At 48.2% G+C, this 25,225-nt stretch overlaps 1 protein-coding gene across 2 annotated transcripts in view; it reads right to left on the bottom strand.

Moving 5' to 3' along the window:
* Positions 1–25,225, bottom strand: part of Lmpt (four and a half LIM domains protein limpet) — a 423,205-nt gene that overhangs the window by 288,167 nt on the left and 109,813 nt on the right. The window lies entirely within an intron of this gene.

The following is a 25,225-nucleotide window of genomic DNA, read 5'->3' as shown; positions in this document are numbered from 1 at the left end:
TACGTGGGAAGGCCCTCAAATTCGTACCGCCGGAGGACACCTCATAACGCCGACTGGAATGTGCACGGCAAGAATTACCATTCACGACCGGACTTACCCTGTCACCTTCGTTATCCTCCAACAGTGTTCACGAGACGTCATTCTCGGCATGGACTTCCTCAACCAACACGGCGCAGTCATCGACCTGAAGTCGAAGTCAATAACTCTGTCGGAAGACCATGCGATACCGTCGGAGAACCCTCGTAGTCACCACGCCTTGAGTGTGCTCGAAGATCAGGTGAGCATCCCGCCTCGCTCCAGCATTGTTATTTCGGTCGGCACCGAAACACCCGCTGACTTAGAAGGTGTCATCGAAGGCGACCAACGTCTACTGCTAGACCGTGAAATTTGCGTCGCAAGAGGGATCGCTCGACTGCACGGAGGAAACACGAAAGTGTTGCTGACAAACTTCAGCCAGGAGTACAAGCACATCAACAAGGGCACGACGATCGCATACATCGAGGAAATTCTGGAAAACAGCAATGCGTTTGTCCTCTCGGATTCCGCCGCATCTACCCCGACGACCATGGTTGCCGAACCAGACTACGACATTAATCCAAGTCTCCCCGTGATTAAGCAACAGCAGCTCAGAAGTCTGCTCCGGCGATACAAAGGCTGCTTTTCGACGTCATCGAGGATTCCACAAACACCAGTCGCCAAGCATCGCATAATCACCGAGGAGTACGCTCGACCACTTCGCCAGAGCCCTTACCGAGTTTCGCCGCGAGAACGTGAAGCTATAAGAGAACAAGTCGACGAAATGCTGCGCGACGACATCATCCAGCCGTCGAAAAGCCCGTGGGCATCTCCTGTTGTGCTGGTGAAGAAAAAGGACGGAACCCTTCGTTTCTGCGTCGATTATCGTCGTCTGAACAAGATCACGAAGAAGGACGTATACCCTCTCCCACGGATAGACGACGCATTGGATCGGCTCTGCAACGCTAAATACTTCTCCTCGATGGACCTCAAGTCTGGCTATTGGCAAATAGAAGTCGACGAAAGAGATCGTGAAAAGACCGCCTTCATCACCCCAGACGGCCTCTACGAGTTCAAGGTTATGCCATTTGGACTGTGCTCGGCGCCTGCAACGTTCCAGCGCGTGATGGACACGGTTTTAGCAGGATTGAAGTGGCAGACCTGTCTCGTTTACTTGGATGACGTCGTTGTATTCGCCGAAAATTTTGACGATCACCTTAGGCGGCTTGCCACAGTACTAGAGGCCATCAAGTCATCAGGGCTCACTCTGAAGCCAGAAAAGTGCCGCTTCGCTTACGATGAGCTTCTATTCCTAGGCCACGTCATCAGCAAATCAGGAGTACGCCCCGACCCGCAGAAAACAGCTGCCATTGCAAAGTTCCCGCAGCCCACCGACAAGAAGGCAGTGCGTAGATTTCTTGGCATGTGTGCCTACTACAGGCGATTTGTCAAGAACTTTTCACGCATCGCTGAGCCGCTGACACAGCTAACTAAATGTGACGTCGAGTTCAAGTGGGAAACGCCACAGGGCGACGCATTTCAAGAACTCAAACGACGCATGCAGTCGCCGCCCGTACTTGCGCACTTCGACGAGCACGCCTATACCGAAATACACACTGACGCCAGTAGCCTAGGCCTCGGTGCCGTCCTAGTCCAGAGAAAAGATGGGCATGAACACGTGATAGCTTACGCTAGCCGATCATTGTCAAAAGCAGAAGGCAATTATTCTACAACCGAAAAGGAATGCCTCGCCATCGTTTGGGCCACAGCGAAATTTCGCCCTTACCTATATGGCAGGCCATTCAAGGTGGTCAGCGATCATCACGCGTTGTGTTGGCTAGCTAACCTAAAAGACCCCTCAGGACGGCTGGCACGGTGGAGCCTCAGGCTACAAGAATACGACATCACTGTAACCTACAAGTCCGGACGAAAACACTCAGATGCCGATTGCCTATCCCGCGCCCCCATTGACCCGCCGCCGCAAGATGACGAGGATGACGACGCCTTCCTTGGAATAATAAGCGCGGAAGACTTCGCCGAACAGCAACGAGGAGACTCGGAGCTAAAAGCCCTAATCGAGTATTTGGAAGGGCACACCGACGTTGTCCCAAGGGCATTTAAGCGTGGATTATCTTCGTTCACGCTTCAAAACAACCTACTCGTGAAGAAGAACTTCTCACCAGTCCGCGCCAACCACCTTCTTGTTGTTCCGTCGGCGCTACGTCCAGAAGTACTGCACGCCCTACATGACGATCCGACCGCTGGGCACCTCGGTTTCTCCCGGACGCTATCGAGGATACAAGAAAGGTATTACTGGCCGCGCCTAACCACCGATGTCGCCCGTTACGTCAAGACATGCCGCGACTGTCAGCGACGCAAGACACCACCGACAAGACCAGCGGGATTACTACAGCCGATCCAGCCTCCTTACCGACCTTTTCAGCAGATCGGGATGGACTTGTTGGGACCGTTTCCGACATCAGCTTCCGGGAATAGGTGGATTGTCGTGGCGACGGACTATCTCACCCGCTTCGCTGAAACTAAAGCTCTACCGAAAGGCAGCGCAGCCGAAGTGGCTAAATTTTTCGTCGAGAACATCCTCTTGCGACATGGTGCTCCAGAAGTCCTCATCACCGACAGAGGAACGGCCTTTACAGCGGAGCTCACTCAAGCCATTCTGAACTACAGTCAGACAAGGCACAGGAGGACAACGGCCTACCATCCGCAGACGAATGGTCTTAAGGAGCGGCTGAATAAGACCCTCGCCGACATGCTAGCGATGTACGTCGACGTCGAGCACAAGACGTGGGACGCGGTCCTGCCGTATGTCACCTTCGCCTACAACACGGCGGTGCAAGAAACAACACAGATCACGCCATTCAAGTTGGTTTACGGCAGGAACCCGACGACGACGCTCGACGCCATGCTGCCGCACGTCACTGACGAGGAGAATCTTGACGTCGCTACCTATCTCCAGCGCGCCGAAGAAGCCCGACAGCTCGCCCGCCTACGGATCAAGACCCAGCAGCGTACCGACAGCCGACACTACAACCTCCGACGACGCTTCGTCGAGTACCAGCCCGGCGACCGTGTTTGGGTATGGACCCCGATACGCCGGCGAGGACTCAGTGAGAAGCTGCTGCGACGCTATTTCGGACCCTACAAGGTCATCCGACGTATTGGCGCACTAGACTATGAGGTCGTGCCAGACGGCATTTCGCACTCACAGCGGCGCCGCGCACGATCTGAAGTGGTCCACGTGGTGCGCCTTAAACCATTTTACGGACGCTGATGAACTTCCTTAGTTTTTTGTTTTCTTTGCTACGAGTGCTTTTCTTTGTTACTTTCGTTTGTTAGCAGCATCGGGGCGATGCTTTTTAAGAGGGGGGTAATGACACGTGTACTTATCTTTATCGGGCGACCACGTTTCGCCGCTTAACAACTGTAATCGCACAGCGACGGACGCGCCTGCATGTATCCGACGTTTCTGGAAAGTTATCGATGATTCTACCCGGCTGTCTGTTGTCGCCGAACCTTATGTTATCTGATTTCATCGCCTGACGCGAATGGCGTAGAACATTGTGGAATACGCGCGGGTCCCAGCGATTAGTCTGGAACATTCGACGGCTGCTGTATAAAAGCCGACGCGCTTGACCCGCTGGGCAGATTTCCGACGATCGCCGACTGTGTTCGCCGCTTTCGTTGTGCTATAAGTGTAGCCTGTATTGTGGGCACAGGTTCGCCCAATAAAATCTAGTTTTGCCGTTCACAGTATTGCTACTGTGTTCTTAACGTCACCACCACGTGACAATATAGTCAACAAGTTCAACTTCCCGTCGCAAGAGGCGCCTGCAGCAGGTTTTACTTCCCGTTCGCTTCACTGCGACTCCAGAAAACGCAAAAACTGGAACAACCGAGATACGCAGTATACACAAACAACTGCGCAGCAAGCAAGCCTACAGCGAATGTTGTTCCCGTGACATGGATATACATGTCTATGGATCAGCACAACCTGTACACCATTGTGAGAACACACACAAGGACACGAACACAGCATGCAGTGGGGTTATCTTGGCGAGCAGCTTCGTGGTGGAATCTTTAGGAAGTCTGGTATAGATGACATCGGACAGCGACCTCTCAGCACTTCCGCCGAACAAGATAAAAAAAGGGAAACGAAAAAAAATGGCCAAGCCGGCGACCGCCAGATGTGAAAGCCATGACACCGGAGATTACGTGCAATGTCCTCCGCTTCTCTTCTTTTTTTTTTTTTTTCTTCTTCTCTTTCTTTGGTTTTCTTTTCTAATGCATGGCACCGCCAGGTGTTGTCGGTCAGTTCGGCTCCTTGCTTTGAATGCGGCACTAAAACATGGCCACAGTCATGCAGCACCGAACTGCGTGTTGCTGTCTCCATCACGGGTGAAAGCGTTACTGCGATAAGCGGGGGCTTTTCGCGCTAAAGCAGCTTATCAACCCCACGCTCCCCTTCGAACAACGACGCCACTTCGCTGCCTTTATGTAGATGTTACGTCTATGAAAATAAAAGAAAGTGTCAGTGAAAGGGGGATGGGGAAGAGGGGGGGGGAGATGCCGATAAAGGGGCACACGCACCCCGAGTGCGCAAACACTCCAGCGGGTGCTTTCTGTAAGAGTCAACGGCCATCCTACTGGTATTTTTTTATTCTTTTTTTTTCCATGACGATCTTCACTGGCCGCACCTTCAAACGCCACTATACCGGCCGTTAATGTTTACGGTCCACTCGAGCCACAAAAGCAACACCAGCAAAAATATTTTTCTAACGTTCTGGCAACGTTCCTTCGTTAACTCCTGCATAGCCAAGCAGCGCCATGATCAGTGGGACACTACTGTTTACAGCGGAGGGCATCGGAATAAGTTTGTAACAATCTGGTGTCACATAACGCGCTCGCGATTTTTTTTATTCTCATCGGCGCAAGAAGGAAGGTCACACAGACGAAGGAAAAAAGGCACGCGGGATAAAGACAACTAGTTTAGACCACGCGAACGAACAACAAATGAAGAATGTCTGCGCACGCATGCACTTGATCACACTTAATCCGCAGTGATTGCTCAGTGGCTATGGTGTTGGGCTGCTGAGCACGAGGTCGCGGGATCGAATCCTTGCCATGGCAGCCGCATTACGATGGGGGCGAAATGCGAAAACACCCGTGTACTTAGATTTAGGGGCACGTTAAAGAACCTCAGGTGGTCAAAATTTGCGGAGTCCTCCACTACGGCGTGCCTCATAATCAGAAAGTGGTTTTGCCACGTAAAACCCCACAATTTAATCTTGAAAAAAAAAACTTGATCACACTTAGCCGGTCCAAGCTTTTTCAGGCTAATACACCTGGAGTTCAGTAACATGGGTGCACGAGGCATTCACATCAACGAAGCTTTCTTTTTTGTTTCTTCGTAAATCGCTGTAACAATTTCAATGCTTCCGAACCTTTGTGCTTCATCGTTTGGTATAAGTGCGCTGTCAACTCATTCGGGTTGCTACTTCGGTGAACAAACGCATGTATGTGTTGTTAAGAATGGCCGTACGGGGTGGCAACGTGCCAGCTTTCAGCCCGCTGCACGTGTTCCAAGCCCACCAGACGGGGCGCCCTTCGCAGAACTGCGAAGGGCCGGCAGCCACGTGGCGCGCGATCAACTCAGGAAATTGGTACTTGGCCGAGCCACCCGGGACAAAGCAGAGTTCTACGAAGCCCTCTGACGTCGGCACTGAAAGCTGGGCGGTACCGAGAACTGTCCGGCCTTTTCACCTGTGTGTATGTGCGGCACGTGTATGTGAGCCCTCATCCTCCAAGTCGACACACCTCATCCTCCAAAAAGGCGGGTCATCTTGAATGACTTCGAACTATGACGTCGAGCAAGGGCTTATAAGCAGCGCTTGCCGGCTGCTAGTGCGTGCTCGTGTCGTGCTCGTTGTCGGGAGCTGAGTGCTCTGTCATACTAGAAATGTACTAGTGAGCTGTGTGCTCGTAAACTGTTTGCTGTATGTTAGTTTTGCGGGCTCCATATGGGAGTCGCGCTAGACTGCCAATGTATCTTGCTTAAACTGTTAGTATGTAAATAAATCCTGTTCACCGAGTTCCTGTCTACGAACTTCATCTCCTTCAAATGGTGGCAGCGGCGAGATAGTCCGACGACTCCTACATCTGGTCGACAGCGGCAGGATCGTCCGACGAATCCAATAGTGTCAGTGTTCCGCACAGCGTGTCTCAATCCACTCACCCAGACCATGCTACCAGAAAATTTGTTTCCTGAATATATTTGCATTTGTAAGGCCTTCCACCTCGGCACCCTGTCCTCCTCATGCCAGCGCACGCACGTAAGCTCCAGCTGCTATCGACTTCGACTGCAAATTGCTCATGTTTTGTTTTATTTGGGCCCATCGGTTTCATTCCATACGAACACTCTCTTGAGGTGCAAGTCACTGCATAAATATGCGAGTTCGTGCGCTGAAGTCTCCGACAGGGCAGGAACGTTTATGCGCCCACTATACGCGTGCAAAGAGAGCGATTGGGTGGGCACTCATGTGGTCAAGCGAGCGACTGCGAGTCGAATGACTAACCGAGGTCGCCTTATGGCTTCAGATAATCTTGGACTCCGAAAGAAGCCAGGTGAGCTGTGTTTTCAGTTTTTCACAAAGACTGATAGTGTACACGGTTTAAAGATAATTTTGTGCGAGAACAGAAGCAAGGTAATTGTTGTATTGTTGCGGATATTACGCTTATTAAGCATGAAATGCTTTTAGCTCCCGTTGTCGGCAACCTTCGCGTGACTTTGAGCCAAAAGCCAGACCCGTTATCCGGGCAAGTACCGAGGACAACAAGAAATCATCTGGGCAACCAGTCAAAACATAAGAAAATACTGTCTCTGGCCCGCAACCATTTGTACAGGACCGCATTACATAGGCTAGTTACTGCCCAAACAAGTTACAAAAAGTATCACTTCCGAGTACTCCCTAATGTTTGTTCACAATGTCCCTCAAGCTGTAACTCTAGTACGCTGAAGTTTTATTTGTCATTTCCAATAGGCGACGTTCAAAGGCAGATAAAGAGCACCATACACTTCATTGTCATCTTTCGGCGCTGAGACAGGGTTGCCTGTGCTCTTTTGAACGCCAGCGGTCCGTGAGTTCCGCGGCGCCGGCTTTGCGTCGCCTCGATAGACGGCGTCACACTCCGTGCCTTCACCCAAAAAGATCACGTACTCGTGACGCCTGCGGCAGAAAGGATGTTCCACATCCGCCGCCAAAGTTTGTGAGTGGTGGCGCTGGCTAACACTCCCAAGGCTAGTTCTAGTAGTAAAACATAAATACTGTTAAGAACGGCCAGCTGCAGTGCAAGTTTGCCACCCAGTTTCAACTATGGCGGCAACATTCCGGCGCTGTTAAAAACGGCCAGCTGCAGTGCAAGTTTGCCACCCAGTTTCAACTATGGTGGCAACATTCCGGGAGCGTCGCCGCCAACTTCTAGCCACAGCATGACTAAATCGACTAGTCTGGGAACAATACGGGCATCCCCCACTCTCCGTCGCTTCAGCTAGGATGCGTTCGATGAAGCAGGCTTTGTGCTGAAACCGCCACCAACCTCTAACCTCATCGCCGTTGTGACGGAAGTTCGGCGGGCCAACTATTGTTCCCAAACTCCCCAACGCGCTACCCGGAACGGCTCCAAGTTCTACGGGGCCCCTCTGACGTCGTTTCCGGACCTTCGAACGTGTGTGCATTTGTGCGTGTAGACCGTCCTGCGGAGAGGCGGCTAGTTTGCGATCACCAAACGAACGTTCGCGTCGCCTTGTATCGCGGGAGGACCGAGTGTTTAAAAACTGCTGTTGTGCGGATGCTCGACACACTTTTCTTAAGCAGTCATGTTGGACTGAGACACTCTCTCTCAAGCAGTCGTGTTAGACTGATGTACTTTCTCAAACAGTCATGTTAGACTGATATAAATAGTGTAAATAAACCCATATTCCTCGTTCTCGATGAGAAGCAGTCCTTCCCTTCATCAACGTCCTCAGCGTGGATAAGTTGGACGACGGCATGGGCCAGCTACCTTCTAATTCATGCCCGACTTCAATCTTGACAATGGATCACGAGCGATGGGATTGAGCCCCCAATCCTGACAATACCCAAGAAAGTGGATGGGGAAACGGCGCCGCGGTAGCTCAATTGCTTAAAGCATCACACGCCTAATGCGAAGACGTGGGATCGTTCCCCACCTGCGGTAAGTAGTTTTTTCATCCACTTTCATTGCCATTAATTTATAATTTCTTTAATTCAATCCGTAAGTACAAGTAACTTCCCTTATGTTGTCCTTGTTGTCTTTGTTTGTTGGCTTCTTATGATAGGTTCGTTGAAGCCCGTCATTCAGCATTCGCACAAAAGCAATGCAGTGAAATCATCCTTTATTTTCCCCATCGCTAGTGATATCTACCCATTCACGCACTTTCGCACTTCGTACATTGTTCAGTTCCTGTTAAGGGCCATCATTTCGTGCTAATGCTTCCTACTAAATCAGTTACTGTCAAGACCTTAATTGATTATTCGGGTTTTAACGCGTCATAGCAACGCAAGAGCTAAGAGGGACGCCCCGGCAGAGTTGAGTCCGGGTTAATTTTTCACCACTTGATAATTTATTAAAGTGCAGCCGAGTTTCTTTACACGAGCGTCCATCCATTCCCTCGTTAAAGGACTACTGATCTAATGAAGGTCGAGAGCGAAATAAATTGTGTACTTCATGTCCCTTTATATTAAGATGAAGATGAGGCTATTATTATTATTATTATTATTATTATTATTATTATTATTATTATTATTATTGTTGTTGTTGTTGTTGTTGTTGTTGTTAATTATTATTATTATTATTATTATTATTATTATTATTATTATTATTACTTAACGATGTCATCAAAACTATACAGCATCTTATTGCCGCGTCGATCACGGTGCTGGTGTGGATTTGAAAAACCTGAAGAGAGTAACAACAGAGAACTGTGGCCGTGTTTAGCCTCCAGCCACGTGTTAGAGACATGCTAAAGCAGCGACTACAAAACAGCTGCGGAGCGAAGCATATCCAGTTGCGTCCAGAGAAAACGTCGTCCCAAGTTATTTGCCGTTGAAGCAACTGTCATCGCGGCAGGATACCAAGGCAGTTTGGTAACTCACGTACTATACTGTTTACGCCTCCCAATGATTGCGTATAGTTCCCATTATTTGTGCAAACAGCAGTGGAAATGGCGCAAAGTGAGTAATTTCTGATGTTAGGATGACGTCATTGAATTAGCAGGATGCATATACGAACCTGCTCGGCGGGATAACTGTTCCAGCCTCTAACTGGGTGGTCTCTCTCTGTTCGTGATCAGGACAAGACAGCTGCGTGGAGAGCAATGCTTAGCGCAGGACTACGGCCTGGCTGCCTTCGGAGGCATTGAGTCTATTCAGTTTGAGTGGACTGCCTTAGAAACGTTCCTTTCAAGAAGTGCAATGCCGGCCACTTCAAGAACCTGAAACAGGGCCGGGCTAACGTAAAGCTATTCGACTCTGTTTTCATTCCAAATCTGTCTACCACTAGGCCTCCGTGACTGATCAAAATGTATCGAGCCGCTCCCAGGGACACGCCCACGCCGGCGCGACCCGAAGACATTTCGATCAATCGCGGATGGCTAACGGCGGACTTGGAATAAAAAGAGACCTGAAATACAGCTTTGCATTATGCCGACCCATCGTTCTCGCAAATGACCCTCGTCCTTTTAGAGACGAACGGCTCAAAACTTTCGCAAGCCGTGGCTATCCCATGATACCTCAGTCGAGGCGTCGTCAAATGAATAAGTGGAGGAAAGAGTCACCGAGTCGCCGAAACAACGACGCACACCGATGTGCCACTACAGTTACTCCAACACCACCCAACACTGGGCCCACCAGGCGAAGCCGAACCCGCGGTAACGGTCGCTCGCCGCCGCTTCCGCGCCTCCTCCGCATCCCGACGCGGCGTGCCGCTCACGCCCCCTTATCTGAATGCATGGCCGGCGAGGCCCTACATCAAGCTCGCACTTGGCGCGCCGGTGCGCGGACGCATCTCGGCGACGCCGACCGTTGCCGCCCAGACCCGTTAGACGTGTTCCTCTTCGGCCAGCCACCCCGCTCGACACGGCGGCATTCGAGGCACGAACGACGGTGCGTCGTAAACAGCGAATCCCGGCCTTCGGACGCACGCAGCAAGGACGATGACAACAACAAGCGCGATAGCGCCGAAGACGAAGAAGCGGCCCGCAACAAAGCGCCGACCACCCCGAGAGCGACGAAACGGCAAGGCGACGACCGACCGAGCGCGCCTCGAATACTTCAGCCCGCCCCTGCACTGTAGCGATGCACGGCGCGCGCGCTCGTTCAGTCTCTCACGCGATCTATTTTCTCGCGACCAGTCTATACTGCTGGTTGGGCTTGGTCCGGTCGAATTGGTTGACGTGCCCCCGATCGCTCTGTCAGTTCTTCGTGCCAGGTCATTCGTTGCTGTCAGGAAACGTACGCGCCAGAAGAACGCCCCCTCGAGTGGAACGAACCGGAATATACGGCTCTCCTGCGCTTTTACAGCGAAGCTGTTAAATTCGAATTTACAGAAGCGCTCAAAAAAACGAACTTAATCTGCCTGTTTTCACAGTGTTTTCTAAAAGAAAGCTAACTCATTCAGTAAATTATGTTTTGAGGAAATTTGGGGAATGTTAGAGGCAATGTGCTGGCATATTTTGGAGAGAGTTTGTCAACCGGGGGTTCAAAGAAAACTGCTAGATCCCCGTTTTCGGCCCGTTCAGAGGAGTTATATGAAACGCTGTTTAAAACTTTATATGAAAAAGAAGAAATTTCATATTTGCAGAGAATCGGGACCCCTCTATATATAGGTGACATGTACCAAAAGTTTAAAGTGTGTATATGTCAGCTAAGTGCTTCGAAAATAATTATTGAACACTCGTCTGGTTCCAATTTGTATGCTTATATACGAGGCATGTAGTTGATTATATTCAGCTCTGCTTGGTGAACCATGCGAGGCACGTTGTTTATATTCCGTTGAAGCAGTATATGTGCTGTGAGTGACGGACAATGAGTGACCTGTTTACGTTAATTAGAGTCATTGTATTAAGTTACTTATTCAAGCGTTCCAAAGTAACATGCTGCCGTCATCCGCAATCTTTTCCGGAGTCTTAAAGCAACTGTAAAAGACACGAACTTCAAGTTCAATCCAAATTGGGGGAATGGTATTTGTAATGTGCGTCAAAACTTTCAGGCTCTTGGCTTAATTATAAGCGTTGCAAAAAAAATTACTAAACCTTCTTTTTTTTTTTTTCAAGCGTCATGCGAAGTTCGTAGTGGATTTCTCCAGTCTCTTCGACGAACTAAACATGGCATGCTATGTTAAATTTGTGTACGATGTTAATTGCGTGTGGATCAAATACAGCGGTTGTCAAACACTTCTTGAGCAAGTGCTATAAAGCGTTATATGGCCATCTTACGCTATGTTTCCTAGTGTCCCGAGGGAACTCTGCGTTACGCAAATTTTATTTATGGCGAAAATAACCGGCGCGTTATGCAATAAATTGTAGGGAAAATTCAAAGTGCTTGGAATAATTACAGCCTATGAAATGAATTATGTATTCAAGCGCTCCACAGAGTAAATGATTGAGTATTACAAGCGGCGCAATATTTAGCCCGTATCCATGGCACAACTGTACAGATGCCACCAAGATAAAGCGTGAGTATCAAATACAACTTTTTATAAAAGAAAAAAAAAACTTTCTTAAGTGTTCAAAAGTCTCACGCGACCGTTATCAGCTACGTTTCCCAAACGGTCCCGAGATAACTCTGCGTTACAGAAAGTTTGCATGTAATAGAAATGGGGGCACCTTAATTCCAATTTGTCACATAATTCTTACGTTTGTGGCTTAATCAGAAGCGTTACCAATAATTATTGAACTGTCGTTGTTTCGTCATTTCTAGGCGGTATGCAAGGGTCGCCCGAGGTCCTCGGTGAAATCAGTGAGGCGCTTTCTTTATGTTCACTGAAAGTAAAGGCTACGTAATCGGTATTGTGCAGGAAATGTTCAAAGTGGGTGGGCAACTTGTTTCATTTGCAATAATTTGCGTATGCATGCGCTCCGTAGCGTTATGAGCGTTGTGCGAGCGCGCAGAATTTAGCCCATTTACTTCGCACAACTACGAGTGAAAACCAAAGCCAAGTATCGCGAGAATAGAGGGATGGCTGCGGCAAAGCTGTGTGCTAAGATAAATGCGTGAGAAATAAATACAGCCTTTGCACAAAAAAAAAAAATGTGTAAAGTGTTCGAAAGAGAGAGAGAGAGACAAAGGAGAGGAAAGACAGGGAGGTTAGCCAGTGTAAGTCCCGGCTGGCTACCCTGTGCTGGGGAAAGGGGTAAAGGGAATAAAAGGAGAAAGAAGAAGAAGAGGGAAAAAAAATGGAAAAAAAAAGAAAATGGACACAGTAACGCGAAACTACGCGCTACAACGTTCAGAGGCGGTCACACAATTGGCATGTCCTTAAAAACTTCAACAAAGCCCTTAAGGCCTTGAGTGCCGAAGCCCGTCTGGACCAGTGTCCTAGAGCTTTTTCCTCTGTAAAGGGGCGATTGTCCAGTTTTGCGAGAGCGGTCACGAGCACTTTTCTTCGCACTGCGTAACGGGGACAGTCACAAAGGAGGTGTTCAATCGTCTCCTCGCAGCCGCAGGTGTCACAAGTAGGGCTGTCGGCCATTCCAATGCGGAATGAATAGGAGTTTGTGAATGCCACGCCGAGCCACAGGCGGCACAGAAGTGTTGCTTCCGCTCGTGGCAACCCTGGTGGTAGGCGGAGTTGCAGACGTGGATCCAATTTGTGGAGACGTGCGTTCGTGAATGCACTGGTGTTCCACAGATTCTGTGTAAGCTCGCGGGCGAGGGAGCGAAGACTTGTGGCTGCATCTGTTCTTGACAGCGGTATGGGTGTAATCTGGGCACCATCATGAGCCGACCGGGCAGCGTCATCCGCACTGTCATTTCCTGAAATTCCACAGTGACCCGGTATCCACTGGTAGATGATGTTGTGTCATACGGCGGTTATCAGCTGCGCTTCCAAATGTACCGAGATATCTCCATGTTACACCAAGTTTATGTTTAGTGAAAATGGGGCTCACATTAAGTGCAATGACTGAAGAAACTTTAACATCCCTTGCCTATGAGAAGTGTCACAAATTATTACTAAGCCCTCGTTTTTCACTTTTTTTGTTATTTTCTTTTTTGTTATGCTTTATCCGAGGTTCGTAGTAGGTCTCCTCAGCGTCCTAGATGAACTAAAGAAGTTACCTTGTTAATATTTGATTAAAATTAGGGCCAAGTAGCGAGTATTTGTTCTGCGAACAACGCAGAATACACCCCGCTGCACTGGGAGAACGACAAATGCAACCGAGATCAAATTTAGTGAAGTATAGGTTCGGTTGGGGTGGGGGGTCAATATGTTTAATGTTCTTGAGAAGTAAAATGTGTGTGGATAAATTACTGCCTTTGTAACAGTTCCTTAACGAATCCCCGAAAGCGTTATAAACGGGCAAGGTTTCAAGCGGGACAGTCACACACCGGCAACATATTAAAGTACATGCTTTAATTACAGGCAACTTAATTTCTTATTGCAACTGCTCGAAAGAAACAGCTTCGCTGGAAATTGCGTTGCGATTCTGCAACGTTAAACAAGCCTGCAACATTTCTTTTTTCTTTCTATGCGCACCACATTTTTTTTTTGTTTTTTTGTCATGCCAGGTACTTTTCGGTAGGCGCGCAGAAGCTATCCCCCATGATTCTCGCTGTAAACGTATAGACCCATCGCTGTTGGAAAGCTATTAGCTCATTCAAATGTATGACGCGCTAACAGGCGCATATCAGTTACGGTGAAGGTATTTAGGTAGCACTTGCGGAGTCATTGCCGAATTCCGTAGATAACAGAGCCGTTGCAATCGGCACATCTATGGCGGCAGCGTGAATGCCTATATGCATATAAGCCGATCCGTCATATTTTCACGTTCACGGGTCACCGGCAAGAGGTCATCGGTCAACAGTCACCGGTCACCAGAAAAGATAAGCAATGCACGCCTGTCAACACGTACGCTGGCTCTTGTAGACCTTCGGACGCACCAAAGCTCGGGCCGCAGCACGTTCCTAAAAGAAAGAATTACGTATCCGATGGTCGGATCAACCCAGGGTTCCCCCTATGGCACAAATACTCCATATTCCTCCACCCATTAGGGTAAAAAGAAGCATGCGTATTTATCAAGTGCCACCGCAAACTAGCGTTTCTTGAAACGAATGTCGCGCGCGCACATCGCGTTAAGTAGCAGCAATTTGCTGGAAAAGTCGCAAGCACACGCGGGCGCTCCGGTTTCCAAGGGCCACAGATGCACTACAGGAAGGCGCGAATAATTAATTTCGTCTACACTGCCATTCGCGTTCGCTACGTGCGCACAGCAAGAAGCTGCTCACAAAGTGGCTACCTTAGAATAAGCCGTATCGTAACGTGACAGGTTATTACGCATCTTCGCTGGAGTACAACAAACCAGTTGCCATGCCATCGCCGTCATAATATCGTCGTTTCCTACAACTCGTAAGCGCCTAAACATAGCGTTATAAGAATGCGCGCGCTTACAAACCGGCATGTGTAGACCCCGCCGCATGCTGAACCACACGCGAATTATTCCTGCGTGAGGGCATCTACGAGAACCGGGATTAATTCTGTGCGGGTTTGCTTAGCTATCCCACACAACCACGCGATTATATTAATGCGTGTGAATTGACAATGCGTGGTTACGATAGCAATCGCGTTTGCCTTCTTCCGCTCTCGGGGCTTATTCGCGATTACGGTACGACGGAACTGTTAGAAATGTGTCAAGCTGGCTCTGCCACAGTGCACGATTTCCAGAATTATGGCGGCCAGCGAGATAGCTATTATGGCGATTACTCGTCAGGTCGCGCGTAGCTATTGCTGCAAACGAATGCACTGAACCAGAAACGAGGTAATAGGCGCACATCATTCAGAATTCTAGCGATGCGCGGATCGCAATATCGTGAGCAATGTGCACTGCAGGAAAGCCAGGTTGCGCTTTTTTCTAAAGGTCAATTCATGTCGTCCGCAGCCGCGAATGATGCCTCACCAAAAAACAAAAAAGAAAAAAATACAAGAAAAAAGCCAAACACGTTTCCTTCATCTCTACTTCATCGCCTATTAGTTGTACTGAAGATCTTCACTGAAATACGCAACTTACTGCGGCCGCGGTGACGTTCTTGTTTGCAAGCATACCCGGTGGTCTATTTTAACGGGAAAAAAATTTGTTTATATAAGATCTACGTGAGGCTTTTCGCCTTATTTCGATTCTTTACGTCTATGGGTTCGGCGCCTTCACGCTGCACTTGTGATCTTTCCTCGCGAAAGGTCATCTGTCGTCGACCTACCGTCGATTGCTGTACTGCCAAGTGACGACGGATTGGATGCTGGATGCCGCAGCCTGTCATTCCAGTGGGCTCTTCTACGTCGGGACAGCGTCGAGAATAACGTGGACAACGCTTACGGCACTGTGCGAAGTTTCGGAATCGGAGCAAAAATTACGAATATCTCAACAACAGATTGTCTCTGCGTAATTTCGTAAAACGTTCTCACCTCCCGCGGCACCGTACAATAGCACTTCAATAAAACATGGGCTTTAAAACTAGTAAATAAAAAGTTGTGCAACAAAATTTATTCACCTAAGGATTGGACTGCAGTCGCTACCCGACCATCAAGTGTCCCCTGCGCACATGAGACGAATAGTGAAGAAACCACCGTCGAATCGGTTAAAAAATTTTAAAAAAGTTTATTTCAATCGCCGTAATGTAAACAGATTTTTAAAAATATCACTGGCGACGTAGTACAAAATTCGAATCTGTCACAATTACGACGCTCCTCTCTCTTTCAGGTCCCGAATCTATGATTTAAATCGCACGCACCAGATTGCAGTCTTGTTCAGTAGCTCAGTCGACACAGGTCCTGCCTCTTCGACAAGCGAAAGTGCAACAGATCCAGAGCAGATCACTATCACTTGTACTCCACACACACACACACACACACACACACACACACACACACACACACACACACACACACACACACACACACATATATATATATATGCACCCTCTTTTAAGCTCTTCCATCCCCTCTCTATCTCTACTACGTGGCTGGCTTCCCACACACACATACTGTTTTTTCCGCTTTGACACTGCTAATGCTAACGCATTAATAACGCATTCAGTGTAATCTACAGAATTAATCATACAGTATACTAACAATATACTCGCTGTCTCCTCCAAAAAAAAAGAAAAAAAACGAAAGAAGGCTTCTTTGCACACTTCATTGGATTGTGAAGAAGCTAGCTTTAGTGATACCTATGTGCGCGCATGTACCGCTAACGTCTGCCAAACTTTTAAAAATAAAGTATAGAATACACGAGGACGCAACCAACGGTATTCCGTCAGCAGCGACGTACCGCACCAGGAGAACTGTTTTCAAAATTGAACTATGTATAATTAGATGAGATTAATTGAATAACTTTTTAATCACTCAATCGAGGGCACGAATCTTGATAGAAAAGTAATAATTGTGTTTCAAAACACCCGATTCAGTTGTTTTCAGTGCGTGATGTCCGGCGTATTTATCACTTTTCTTCCGCGTCATAAAGAAAACGTGCGACATATGAAAATAGCCCCATGGTTACGCGCGCCGCCACACCAGAGGTCTCAGGCGTTACTCTGCTCGGTGCCTGGCTCGGCGGCCACGTGAAAGCGACGTGGCATCGGCATTGGCGTGGGACACCGCGAACTGCGAGCTGTCTTTTCCCGCGTGAAGCGCGAAGCCAATGCAGTGCACGGCGGCATTGAGGAGGAGGACAAATGACGCCAAGTCACATAGCAAATTTTGGTTATACCCTGGAAGTTCTTACCTGCCCTTTAGGGAGCGTTCCACCACAAGAATTTTTTCCAACTTGGTTCATTACTAGCCGAGATAGACATATTTCAGTGCCGCGAACCCACGATTTCAGGAGAAAAGTGGTTCTTTAAGAAGAAGGAAAACGTTGGCACGGTCTTCTGCTACCCTCGAGGGAGCTCAAGACAGGGCCGCCTAGTTCTGCTTTTTGATTGTGAAACGTATTTGCTGGAAAATATCGTGCATCGAGTGTGTGCGCGCGCCGATTTCTGTTTTGCATTTATTCTCCGTTCGTATCATTTTCTTCTGTTTCTTTTTTTTTCTGTTTTCTTAATAACGTGTCAGTCGACGTACCTCGTGCTCTACAGGATAAAGTTAACGGATAAAAACTGTTAGAAGTGTTGCATTTGAGAAGCGCGCATGTAAGATACCCCATGTACTGACATTTAGACGCACACTAGATTATACCGCTCATTGGTAATTAAGTCCGCAGCTCTCGTCTCCCGCCTCGCACCCCCAGCTCCTCCTCTTTTAAGAAGCCGAAGAAAACAAAAAACGGTCACCGAATTCTCAGGAGCAGCTTCCTTAAAACTCTAAAATGCAGCAGCCACAGAACTCCCCGTTTTAACAAACCCCTCCCCGAGAAGAACAAACGCCTCCCCAAGAAAGCGCGATTTGTTTCCGTTTCCATGCAGCCCCACAATTCGCGTTCAATTCGCTCCTCACAAGTATGGACTTTACGCAACTTGCAGAGAAATTCTCCAGCAATTCCTAACCTGAGGCGCTTTAACGTAAAGCTATTCCAATTCGGCAATAAGGCCTCTGCGATTGTTCACACACCTTTTTGGACCACCCCCACTTCACCTGTCTGTCACGCGACGTCACGAAAATCGCGATAGCTCCCCATCTGATATGTCATGTACACACTGATTATGCATGATTTGACCGCACAAAAGAAAAATAGTTATTTCTGATTCAACGCTTTTCGTCATTAGCCCTCGGCTATTGTTCAAAAGTTTTCGGCCTCCACCCACCTCACCTGCCTGTCACGCGACGTCAAAAAACCGCAAGAACTCACAGCGTCAAAGTGGCGCGTAGGCGATAAATATGCATTAATATGCCGAAAAAAACTGAATTTTCTTCTGAATAGCCGCAGGCTGCCCCGTTCCGAAAGGAATAAAAGATGGCTGCCGCCGATCGCTCAGGCACTAGCTACTCACACCTGCCGGAGAGCATAGGTTTATTTGCGTATAATAAAGCTTTTTGCGTGGCCGTGTAACGTTCTCGAGCACTTTCGGCACGTTTACGACCTCGCTCTGCCAATTCTTCTTTGCTGAGGATCCGTTTTAGCGTCATTCTTAAGCTTCCGTTGCATGCTGCCGCGATTTTCCACCGCAAGCTAAGTAAGAGAAAGCGAACCAATCGCAGACGCCGGCACCACCCTCTTCATCCGGTTATCGATTTTCAGTGCAGTGACACGGCCCCATCGAGTCCCTCTCCAGTTGGTGTTCCTCGCCGCTTGCTGGCCAATTAGATAAGACAAGCCGCTCAGTGTAGGCAATGTTATTCGTTTTTCAAGCAAACAAAAGTGACCTCCTATGAACAAGGAGAGCGTTTGATTGATCTGTTCAGACAACCCTGCGGGTTGTCTGAACAGACCGCCCGATGCTTTGCCTTCGCGGTTACGCAATCTTGATGTCAGGAGATTGGAATAAAAACATATTGGAATAGTTTTACGTTATAGGGCCCCTGAAAACAAGTGACATTACACGAAAGGCGGTTGTCAGTATAAGTAGGCTGATCCAAACGGGAAGGTGTGAAATGATAGGTTTATTTGGCAACGGAAGAAAAACATATATACACGTGCTTTTGAATCTACCGCGCAGTTAGTGGCGCATCTCGTGATAAGTACTTCTCAGTCGCTCGATGTTTCCTGGGTCGCGCCGGGTTTCAATCTACCGATTCTCTCGCCGATTCGGCACATTACGCCTCCTAAGCTCACTGCGTCGAATTTGCATTTTCCGTGCAGCCGTCTGCAAGCGCACACAGAGCGATGAACCACCTCTGACGTCTGCGTGTGTGTGTGCGTGTGTGCGCGCGTGTGTATGTGTGTGCGTGTGTTTGCTAGGTTAACCAGGCTGATCCTCGCAGTGGATATCCTGCAATGCGGGGCCGGTGAAAAAAAAAAAAAAAGAAGCATAAAAGAGTGAGGGAGAGACGAACTCGTAACATCACCCATCACCCGCTCAAGAGTTCGTTGTTCAGGTGCCGATGGCGGATACATGTGGCGGATGGCACAGGGCGTGTCTTCCCGCCCCCCCCCCCCCCTCTTTTAAAGGCCGCTCCAAATCAGGAGGCAAGAGGGGTGCCCGGCGTAGTCCGTCTGTCCGTGCCGTATCCCACGCGTCCGAGGCGCGCCCATGTGCAAGAAGTGCGGCGCTTTTGTTGTCTCAAAGGGGTCGGCTTGCGTTCCTCTGATCTGGTCAGCGATCGAGAGAGGACGAGGCGGTTTCGAGGAGGAGGGGGAAGCTCACGCCCAGAGCCCGCAGGAGGAGAAGAGCCCGCGCACAAGGTCAAGGAACCGACGCTGTGCCACAGTAAAAGCGTGCACTGTCGCGGTAGCCGCATGGATCGCGGTAGCAGCCAATCGGGCCTCCCCACGCGCGCGACGGCATGAACAGTGGGCAAAATTTTAATGCGAGGATCACCCACCTCGTCGTTATCGTATTTGGGTGAAGCCAAGATGTTGACGGAATGAGCGGCGCTGTTGGCGGCGTCTAATGCTATTGGCTCAACCAGAATGTCTCGTAAGAGGCTCTCGCGTTGCACGACTCTTCACGACAGCATTATGCCGACAATATAGTAACGAAGAATATCACGTTTTCATCATAACCCTATAGCCAGAAGATGAGAGCAGAGATGCGCATTCTGCCTTACAAGGGATATGGTCCCGAGGTATACTTGCTGATAATCTTTGAAAACGGCTGTAGATGCGCTGCAAGTCCTGCGTGTTTAGCCGCGTGACTTGGCTTGACGCGTTTCATATAGCACAATAACTCTATACTACACCGCTATGATGGAGCCTATGTGTTTCGAAAATTCGCAAGTGGCTGGTCTCATGGTGTGTGATGCAACTTGTCCTGGCCTTTTGTCTCTGCAGGTTCCATTGGGTTTAGACCACACGCTGATTTCATTTGCTACGTTTAGCTATCTCGGCGCTATATTCCCTCCCCCCCCCCCCCCGGAACAGCTTACGTTTATTTATTTTTATTTCATTTTCATACGGCATGTTTCTTATTATTATTGCAGTTCCGGGAAAGGGAATAGTCGTCCCCACTACAGCTGCCAAATCTCTGTGATTTTTATTTCAACAATAAAAAGAAGGGCGCAAGTGCACATAATATATATTTCAGCTACTGCACCGTCGTTCATGTGCTTCATCTGGTTGACTATGTAGGACAGCAGGTACGAGGAAGACGCTGGAAATATGCGTGTTGAAACTTGACACTGCTTTATTCCGCGCGCTGATGTGTCCGCCTCACCGTGCCCCGCACTACAGTGCACAGTTCTCCCGAGACACAGTCCGGCTTTTTCTTCGTTCTGTTAACGCGCCGCGCGCGGCAAGTAGAATCGCCGTGTACAGTGCCCAGAGACTTATCGGAAGAAAGAAGAAAGAAAAACAAAACACGGAGAAACAAACGACTTCGGAGGGGATGTAAGGGGATCCAGAAAACCTGCTCCGACGCGCCTGTCGGCTTCCTCTACGCGGTAGCCGCTCGCGACTTCTTCTTCGAGCGTCGGCGACGGACGGCCCACAAGCCAAATCCGGGTGCTGTGAAAGCTCGCTCCACTTCGCCTGGCGCTGCTCACGGGTGTTCAGCGCGTAACGCCGCTGTGGTTAGCGCATTAGGCGAACGTCTACAGACGCTGCGAGCGCTACAAGACGCGATCCATCTTGTACGCGGGCCGACCGAAGAGGAGAGACAAACAAACGCGCTGCTACGCGTGCCTATCGGCTGCACTTCAAAAGTTACGCGCGCACAACGTTTTCTCGAGCTGGCCGCATTACACAGACGCACCACGCCTCAGGGGCAACCTTTAACACTTGAGCCAACTGCGGTCTTCATATTCAAGCAGACGCAAAAACGCATAACTGCCCCCATTAAGCAACCGGCGAATGCAGTTGCTATATTCGTTCTGTCGTGTGTGTGTGTGTGTGTGTGTGTGTGTGTGTGTGTGTGTGTGTGTGTGTGTGTGTGTGTGTGTGTGTGTGTGTGTGTGTGTGTGTGTGTGTGTGTGTGTGTGTTGTGTGTGTGTGTGTGTGTGTGTGTGTGTGTGTGTTTTTAAGCGAAGCTTACGTTGCCTCTTGTTTCCACTTTGAGGGCGCTGGCTACTGGCTGCCGCTGTCCTGCCTGCTAAACACGAGCCGATTATCCGCTACACGTTACAGCGCTATTCACTAGCACACTGCCACTAGGCCGCTGTCTAGCATCCATGCATGGTGGGGAATGGGGGACATGTGGATGGCTTCACGCAGTCCCCATGTTAAACCTGTGGAGGCGATGTGCTCTGGCTAACACCCCGAGGGCAAATTTTGTACACATCACCATCGTCATCAGCCTATTTTTATGTCGACTGCAGGACGGAAGCCTCTCCCAGCGATCTCTAATTACCCCTGTCTTGCGCTAGATGATTCCAACTTGCACCTGCAAATTTCCTAATTGCGTAAGCCCCTCCTAGTATTCTGCCGTCCTCGACTACGCTTCCCTTCCCTAGCTTGGCGCCCATTCTGTAACTCCAATGGTCCTCCGGTTATCTACCCTACGCATTACACGGCCTGGCCAGCTTTATTGTCTTCTCTTAATGTCAACTAGAATATCGGCCATTCGCGTTTGTTCCCTGATCCACACCGGTATATTCCTGTCTCTTAACGTTACGCCTAACATTCTTCGTTCCATCGCTCTTTGCGCGGACCTTAACTTGTTCCGGGGCTTCTTTGTTAACGTCCAAGCTTCTGCCCCAGTCAGTATTTGGTAATGCCTGCCGTATACACTTCAACCCATATTTATTCTTCTGTAAATTTCCTTCTAATGCGCACGTTACCCTGTGAGTAAGCGACCCAGGTAATCATACCCCTCTATAGACTGTAGCGGATGTCTGGGGATAATGAATTCTCGTTTCCTTGCCAGGCTATTGAACGTTACCTTTGTCTTCTGCATATTAACATTCGACCCCAGTCTTGCACATTCACCGTTAAGGTCCTCAACAGCATTCACACCAAGGAACTGAGCGACAGAACCAAAGATAGAGACAGCATAAACATTGCGTCCGTTCTTTGCATCCCTGTGAATTCGTACCAACTCGCGGAGCTAAGAACACTATCAGACGAACGTAAATTAGAATCTTATATATATATATATATATATATATATATACATATATATATATATATATATATATATATATATATATATATATATATATATGTATATATATATATATATATATATAGCATCGAGTGTTGACCGACCAAGTAGTTCCTGTGAGCGCACATCTGTTCTGTGTAACCGCAGATCACGGAAAAAGACGTGTGCATATAATGGCGGCTCACAGGTGTCTTTAAAGCGCACAGCCCACTTAATGGAACAGCGCATCAACTTAAGGATATTCTTTGATCTTCTTAATTTCTTTCCATGAATTTTACTTATTTTTATTAACTGTTTCTTTCTTTCCTGCTCACTTATTTTTGGGCTACCCATATCATGTTGAATTACGCATGTGCAATCGGACGTTCAAATTTAGAGAGCACAGAATGTTGACCGACATCGAAAAAAAAATGTTAATGACATAACTGTTTTTTTTTTTTTAAATCTTGCAAACGCGAACAATTTAGCATAAGACTACTTAACCAGAGACAAACGTGCTGCGCATGCCTATCCTTTATATTTCAAAAGTCACTTACGCATCACGCTATCTAAAGTGTTGACCGCATCACGCGCCTCTGGGTGGTTACTCGTTCTTGGCTACATCCCCGAATAGGTAGGTGCCACTACGACACGGGGTGTTCTATTACGTATGTGTGCCTTAGATGTATTCATGCGCGTGTCTTACTTTTCTGCGCCTTATACACATATCCTGTCCCTTCTTGCTGGAACAAACACAATACCGTGTGTCCCAGCTAACGTTAGCCAAGCTGTTAAGGTGAAAAAAAAAAAAACTCTTGCTAGTGGAGGTAATCTCTTATGCTGTGGCATGTTTCCCACGATGACTGCACAACTACTATGTTCATCATAAAGAAAACTGTAATGGAGTGCACTGCGTAAGAAACTCCGCCGATGGAACAGTCCGTGCAACACTTTCAATTGTAAGAACCCAGTTTATGCCAGCACTGAACGAAAGCGTGTTTAAATTACTGAACTACCGCACTGAGACTCGTAGTGTCGAATCTAATGCAAGCTACGTGATTTGTACAACCCCAAATTGCTTGTTGGGCTATGAGGACATCGTCATGGAGGGCTCCAGATTCAGTGTCGCTCAATCATACAGTGTAAATGGGGACCTTGAACAGCAGTGACGCTAAGAAAGAAAGGAAGAATGAATAGAGTCACAGCGCGGGCAGTGATATTCGTTGTAACATGACTGGATGGTTAAGTAAAACTACGTGCAGGCAGAATGAGGAGAGTCAACTATCCTATCCAATATAACGCACGATTAAGAACCGAGCAGCTGTCAGCGTCAAGGTCTTAATTGGCAATAAGCTTCTGTAGGTATGTACGTAATTTTATTTTTCGTTACGTCCAAACTGTACCGAGAGCAAGCTAAGATATACGAGAGAAAAAAAGAATAGAAATAAAAATTATTGCTGCCGTCCCCGCTGGCATCACTATTAAGAGGCGGCAAAAAACAAGCACTGGCGTGCACAGATAAAAAACCGGAATGATTGCTGTATCGACAGCAGCTTCCCAGAAGCTTGCAGACGCGACATCCTCCAAGCAAAGTGACTTCATTCTTAGGCAGGTGAGAACTTCAGTTTGCCGGTGGAAAAAAAAAGCAAAAGAAAGAAAGGGCAACTTAACTGGAGGTTTGCCAGGACAGAAAGCAGCGTTCAGAAATAAAGGGACAGCACGATTTACATACGTACAACCAGCCCACGTCAAAACTTACGTGGCGCGGGCTTCGCGAATAAGCTGTATTCCCGCCTAATGTTTTTGCTTGTGGGCCAGTAAAACCCAAAATTTCCCATTGCGTTGGTCACATCTACTATTATAGACTGAATATGTGTACTACAGGCTTCAAGGCCAGGTAGAGGAAGTATTCAGCTTCTTCCGATATCATACCGCGCCCTGTCAACTTACAACACCAACTGTACCTCTAGGAGATTTCAATCCGTTATGTTTGGCTCTACTATTACTACTACTACTACTACTGCTGTTGCTACTAGTACTACTTCTACTACTACTACTACAACTAATTATTATTATTATTGTTATTGCATCAGTCAGCCTTGCTCAACGTATAAACAAGCTGAAACTGAGCTTCTAGACAAATGTTTCGCATAAGACAGTTTTTCGCTCCTTTTGTTACAGTGCTGAAGAAAAATTATGACGGAGGACGCTTATGGGGGGGGGGGGGGGGGGGGCCTTTAGAACTTTGTAAGGCACTTACGGAAAATATGGACAGGGTGTAGAATGAACCATGGTCTCCTCAGATTACAGCTACAAAGTACGTATGGCGCACATCACACATGATACAACGTAGACAAGGGTTTAGGGGCTACTTGTCGAATTGTGGACAGAGAGCTGTTCAATTATGTACCATTTGCCCCTTGGTGGTATGCAGGGCAATGCGATCTAGGGTGTAGAGCGCAATGAATATGTCATTATCAACGGTGGATCGCATTACACCACCAAACCAGAAGTACCTGTCGTTTATCCCGGCCTTTATTCATCTGTACAGCGGCCAGGGAATTAGTATTCTACATTACTCTTAGTTCATCTATATAAGTTGACCCCCATCTATGTGTCATTGTAACCGCACACTATACCACGACCACCATTCCTTCGGCTCGCCTTAACGCTTCCACCGCGTTTAGCATGTTTGGAAGTTACACGTCTGAACAAAGCAAAGTTCTAGTTCATGGCCGTGAAAGAAGAATAAAAAATAGAGAGAAAGGAATTCCTAAGCCGAAAGTAATGTT

Source organism: Dermacentor andersoni, chromosome 6, assembly GCF_023375885.2.
Source record: "Dermacentor andersoni chromosome 6, qqDerAnde1_hic_scaffold, whole genome shotgun sequence".
Classification (NCBI taxonomy): Eukaryota; Metazoa; Arthropoda; class Arachnida; order Ixodida; family Ixodidae; genus Dermacentor; species Dermacentor andersoni.
This window is presented reverse-complemented; position numbering and strand designations above follow the sequence as displayed.